The sequence below is a fragment of the Melanerpes formicivorus genome, unplaced genomic scaffold (assembly GCF_026170545.1).
Source record: "Melanerpes formicivorus ecotype bairdi unplaced genomic scaffold, bMelFor1.0.p_v2 SCAF_42, whole genome shotgun sequence".
NCBI lineage: Eukaryota > Metazoa > Chordata > Aves > Piciformes > Picidae > Melanerpes > Melanerpes formicivorus.
The window spans coordinates 5,919,145-5,925,656 of NW_027142394.1; positions in this window are offsets into that span (position 1 = coordinate 5,919,145).

A 6,512-nucleotide genomic window follows, 5' to 3' on the forward strand; every position below is an offset into this window, starting at 1 on the left:
AATTGTATAGAAGCAGCAATGATAATTATTACTCCAAAATAATGAATCTAATTTATATTGGAATAGAATAGAAGAGTTCTGTTGTAAGGGACCTGCACTGATCATGCAGTCCAATTGCCTAACCAATTCAGGGCTGAAAAAAGTTAAGTGCATTGGCCAAATGTCTCAAACATTGATGAGCATGAGGCATCCACTGCCTCTTTAGGAAGCCTGTTCTACTGTTTGACCACCCTCTCCATAAAGAAATGCTTCCTAATGCCTAGTCTGAACCTACTTTGGTGCAACTTTGAATCATTCCCCCATGTCCTATCACTGGATGAGAAATCAGGACCTCCTGCTCCACCTCCCCTCCTCAGGAAGCTGTAAAGAACAATGAGGTCATCCCTCAGCCTTCTTTACTCCAAACTAGTGAAAGCCAGAGTCCTCAGCGCTCCTCACAGGCCATGCCTTCCAGCCCTTTCACCTGCTTTATTGCTCTCCTCTGGACACATTTGAGGGCATTCACATCTGTCTTCAATATTGGGGCTCAGAACTGCACCCAGTACTGAAGGTGACACTGGATACAGTGGAATGTTCTCCTCTCTTGGTCATGCTATGTTTGATGCACTCAGAATGTGGTTTGCTCTCTTGGCTTCCAGGGATCCCTGCTGACTCTTGTCGAGCTGCTGTTGACCAGCACCCCCAGATCTCCTTCTGCAGGGCTGCTCTCCAGCCACTCCTCTCTGCTTATACTTGTTTCTGGTGTTACACCATCCCAGGTGAAGAATCTGACATTTGTTCCTGTTAAATTTCATGCCATTGATGATTGTCCACTGCTCCAGTCTACCTTTTAAAGTCTGCCCTTCAGTTGCTTCTTCACTGTGTACTTACTTATCTCACAGCTGGAGGACTTGTTCACAAGGATGCTGTGAGAGGCTTTTTTGTAGGCCAGTGTGGAGCACAGTAAATGTGTTATTACAGACTCCTAACCTTTAGATCCAGAACTCTATGAGTATATGAGAGCATCCTAGAAAGAAGAGTAGAAAGGGATCAGATGCAGAGATGATCTTGCCTAGGCAGAGTAAGAAAATGGCATTGTGACAGTGAGAACATCATCTGTCTGTGACTGTGAGTGCTCAGCTCAGTCCAGATGTAGCCAGAATACTTTTAAGTACACAGTTTTCAAAGTATCATCTCTTAGTCTGCAGTTTTTTACTGCCATGCAAACTATGTGCCCAGTCATAGCTAATGAGCTGTATTACTGTTTAGAGATATTATTTTAATATGCCATATAATTGCTTCCATAGCCATTACACTCCTGATGCAGGAGGCAGATCTGATAATACACAAGCTCTAGATACTATTATTTGGCCAGTGACTTGCTGAGCAGTGCTCAGTTCCCTACTAGCTTTGGATTTGCCTCATTCCAGAGCAAAAGTTTTCTTTAGAGTTCCTCATTGCCATGAACTACTCTGTGCACACCCACACACTGCCTTGCTGTCCTTCAAACAGCCATTAGGTCTCTCACTTGTCCACTCTCTCCCATAATCACTACAGGAGGCAAAGTGAATGGCAGAAAAATTCTCAGGGTGAGCTGCACAGCAGAGCAGGTCAAAGCTAGCAAAGTGAATACATGGGAAGAAAACCACAAAATAAACCACGTGAGGGTTCAAGTGTCTGATTCAGCAGTGGCAGCTGTCTCTGATTCTCTCCTGCAGCACGTGGGTCCCAGCACGTGTTTTGAAACTCCAGAAAGAGCAGTTTAATTTAGTAGATCCCCTTGAGATCACTGGAAATGATATAGTAAGTTTATGCCAATGAGCACCATGAGGGCTAAAGAGGTACTCTGACCACACTTGATACTTAAAAGGCTCTTGACAACTTTCCCCAGAGGCAGATTTTTATTCCTAGAATTAGTGTAAAATGATGCTCTTGGTAAGGGCTATCTGCTCCATCAAGTTGCTTTCCTAATGCAGACTGCTGTGCAGTGCTACTGTGTGTAAAATGGTCTTTCACACTTGGACAGGCAGAGCTTAACTTCCCCCTCATGCTGGGCTGATTATTTCCTGTTTGGCACATGGAAAATTCCATGCACGTGGCGTATATGGGTTAGGCTATCAGTTAATCTTCTTTGCTGGCACCAGCTTAACATGAACAAGAAGCTGTTGTAGTATGAAACAAAGGTAAGAGCCCTTCAGATGCTTCTTGAGAACTCTAGCAAGCCTAAGCAATCACCTACCATTAGTTGGTTTATTTCATTAATGAGTAGAAGGATGTATTTAGATGCAGACACTTCATGAGGATATCTCTACACTTCTTGGTAGAAATTACAGACTTTCTTAGTAGAAGAAATAATCTGCTCTGATCATCTTTACTCAGCCAAAATAAATCATATTGTGTTATAGAATTCATATGGCACCTAGGGCCATGTTTTAGTCATCATGAGGTGTTAGGTATTAGGTAATAGGTTGGACTTGATGATCTCTGAGGTCTTTTCCAACCTGGTTGATTCTATGATTCTATATATCTTACGTACTTAGTGCTACCCAGGTAGCATCCTCATTTCATTCCACATAAGCAAACATGTTTTTCCATGCTCCTTGAGCACTAAAAATAGATTTGCATCCTGGATATTGCAGCTGACAGTTTTCAAGGGCAAAAATTGTATCACACGTACAAAATTGCCTATCCTTTGAAAAAGAAATGCAGTTCTCAGTCAGTGAAGCTGAGACAGAAGAGCAAAATCCCTGGAAGATTACATTTTGCAGCAGCTTATTCCATTGTTGCATTCTTCAACAACAAAGCTGAAGTGATCAGAGTTGCATCTTATATCTATACAATTTGTTCTCCTTAATGAATTCTTTTCACCCCCCCGAAGTGCATTTAGCAGTAATTACATTTGTTGTTCTCAAAGCATTTTTCATTGTCAAATATACCAAAAACCATGTACACAATGGCTTCCAGCATTAGCCCTTCTAGTTCAACATTTTAACTGAATTAGCTGATGAACATGCCTTTCCATATATCTCTTTAGCAAAAAGCCTTTGCTTGTAACAACAGAGTTGAGAAGATTAGTGAAAAATTACCTACCCTGCCTCAGTTCCCAGCTTGAAAAGAGTATAATAGAATCAGAAATATGTGCATTTAACAATTAAGTGTAATAGCTGTCAAGGTCCCTATCTAACACTGGGCTTTTATCTCTTCTGGACATATGTGGCCTCTTGAGCTCCCCAGTTGCTAAGCAGAGTCGTGAGACAGGAGGAAAGAAAACAGTTTTGGGCCCCTCAGTTTAAGAAGGACATTGAGACACTTGAACGTGTCCAGAGAAGGGCAATGAGGCTGGGGAGAGGCCTCGAGCACAGCCCTACGAGGAGAGGCTGAGGGAGCTGGGGTTGTTTAGCCTGGGGAAGAGGAGGCTCAGGGGGAGACCTCATTGCTGTCTACAACTACCTGAAGGGTGGCTGTACACAGGAGGGGGTTGGTCTCTTCTCCCAGGCAACCAGCACCAGAACAAGAGGGCACAGTCTCAAGCTGTGCCAGGGGAGGTTTAGGTTGGAGGTGAGGAGAAAGTTCTTCACTGAGAGAGTTGTTAGCTGTTGGAATGTGCTGCCCAGGGAGGTGGTGGAGACACCATCCCTGGATGTGTTCAAGAGGGAATTGGACGTGGCACTTGGTGCCATGGTTTAGTAGTCATGAGGTGTTGGGTGACAGGTTGGACTTGGTGATCTTTGAGGTCTCTTCCAACCTTGGTGATTCTGTGAGAAGTGACTGCACGATGGGACACAGCAAAGCCAAGCTCCTCTCTCTGGGTACAAAGTGTGTGGCACAATTTTAAAGTAGACAGCAAACAAACAAATAAATCTTGGAGGCAGATCTGAAAATTGTGTATCTCATTTTGAGTAAGAACTTTACCAGGGAAGCTGTAATCATGCCTTTCCCTGTTTTTTTTTCCTCCCTCTGGTTCCATCACTCTTGCTTGCTTAGCACAATGACAGCCTCAAGAGAAAATGTTCTTTGTTTTTTTCTTTTTCATCAAAGTGGAGATTTAAAGGGCATTCCCCAAAGAAATTGGAGGTGTAAGTCCAGATCACCCTGGGCAGACACAAGACCTTAATTCAAGTCATCCTATCTATTGAACAAGTAAAAATCCTTGGCCAGCAGGAAATTATGCAGATAGTGCATTGTTTTCTTTCGTTCTGTTTTAAGCTCAACTAGTCCAGAACTATTGATCAGGCCTATCACAAGACTATGCTGTGAAGTCATTTAAGCTCTGCAGTCTTGTAGGATTGTGTGTGAGGCCAACAGATTGTGAGGTCAGCATTTGTAGTCACCCCAAATTAAAATGCTCAAAAATACACCAAGAAGCTGTTGTGTAAATGGAATGCAGACACCTAACTGAAATTCTCCTGATTAGTGCCCCTAATGAAAGGAACAATTGCCAGGTGAGAAGCACTTCAAACAGCTAATGGTTCTTTGTAGTCACAAGTGCATGTGATTTAACATTCCTGGGATGTCACATAGAACATTGTTTTCACCATTGAAAATGAAACTGTCTGAAAAATGAATTTCTGTAGGGAGTGATTTATCTCCAGCCAGTCCAGGACATGAAAGTTTGAGATCACCTCTGTGCATTCCTTGTGAAGCTAATAATGCTGTGTGTGACATCTGGGGTTTTGTTGGCTAGATGGGAGAATTATGCACAGCTATGTGGAAATCACCACAGGTTTTGGAAAGTGCCACAGCTAGTCAGAAAAAAATGCAAGAGTGGAAAAGATGGAAATGTCCTGCAATTGTGCCACAGGACATTGGATATTAGGGGAAAATTCTTTACTGGAAGAGTGGGCAGGCATTGGAACAGGCTTCCCAGGGAGGTGGTGGAGTCACCATCCCTGGAGGTGTTCAAAACACATACAGACATGACACTTTGGGATATGGTTCAATGAGCATTGTGGTGTTGGGTTGATGGTTGGACTTAATGATCTTAAAGGTCTTTTCTAACCAAAACAATTCTGTGATTCTATAATAAGAAAGTATGTCTGAAATCTGACTGCTCTTCCGAACCTAGGTACCTCCAGAGAAGCAGCAGTTGTTTTGCATGACTTGTATTTCACAGTATCATAGTTTCAGTCAGGGTTGGAAGGCACCACAAGGATCATCTAGATCCAACCCCCCTGCCATGGGCAGGGACACCCCACACTAGATCAGGCTGGCCAGAGCCTCGTCCAGCCTGGTCTTAAACACCTCCAGGGACAGGGCCTCGACCACCTCCCTGGACAACCCATTCCAGGGCTTCACCACTCTCATGGTGAAGAACTTCCTCCTCACATCTAGCCTGAATCTCCCCACCTCCAGCTTCATTCCATTCCCCCTAGTCCTATCACTCCTGATATCCTGACAAGTCCCTCCCCAGCCTTCTTGTAGGCCCTAGTATATATATCATTTATAGCTCATAAAATGTCCTGAACTTAAATGCTTAGGAGAGTTGTCTTTGAAATGCATCACAAAGGTGGTTAAATTGTCCTCCAAAGTTGTTTAAAGTCAAGAATTTTCAAACACTGTGTGCTGGAATTCTAATCATCAGAACCCAGTATTTTAGTGTATCTAATGAGAAGAGAGTGAGAATTCTACTTGAACAAATGTCATCACTCTCTTCGTGCACAGCGAACTGGGTGGTTAATTGCAATGATAACTTGCTGATCTTAGGTGATGTGCTGTCTGAAAGGGAAGAAGAGGATGAAAGGTATTGAAAGATCATTTTATTTTCAGAATAAAAAACTCTAATTCTAGTAATACTTTTTTTACTCATCAGCAGTGACAGATCACTGTTGAGATCATGCTTTCATCATTGAACATGGAAATGCAGATCTTTCCTTCTTTTACACTTCAGCTTTGCACATTTCCCTGTCTAGATTTACCCTCTAAGTAGGTGTCAGAGGGAATTCTTGCATCATGAGTGCCTGACTCCATAACTGGTTCCACCAGGGACTTTTCCAAGCTCACCAGTGCTCTGCCCAGTTTGCATACCAATTGACTAAGAGTTCATTTCTTCCATGTACTGAATGTTGCCAGTATTCCTGAACACTGTGATTGGGCTGGCATGTCACTTTTCACTAGGGAATGAACTGAGAGACATTGCCAGGTGTCTAAAGAAGTTGGGATTTGTCTTGTTTTGCTTTTCCAGAAGGAGAGTTTTCTTTGTGGGGGAGCTGTTAACGGTTTAGCTATGCTTGCTATCTGTTAATGACTCTGTGACCATACACTGACAATTTTCAATGCATTAACTAAATAAAGCATGATAAAGCTTCCCATTAAGTTTTCTGGATAATGATATATCATTGTTTGCTATATGGATGATCTTCTACAGATAACTAGTGGTGAATAGTTAACATTTGTGGTTAATTTTAGGTAAGCACTACTCAATGCCTAGCTAAGGACACTAGTACAGGCTCTACTACAGGCTTCCACACAATACCATGGTAAAGTCAAAAGCAGAACAAAGAACCAGACAGGGGGACTTGAGGGAAAGTGCTTCT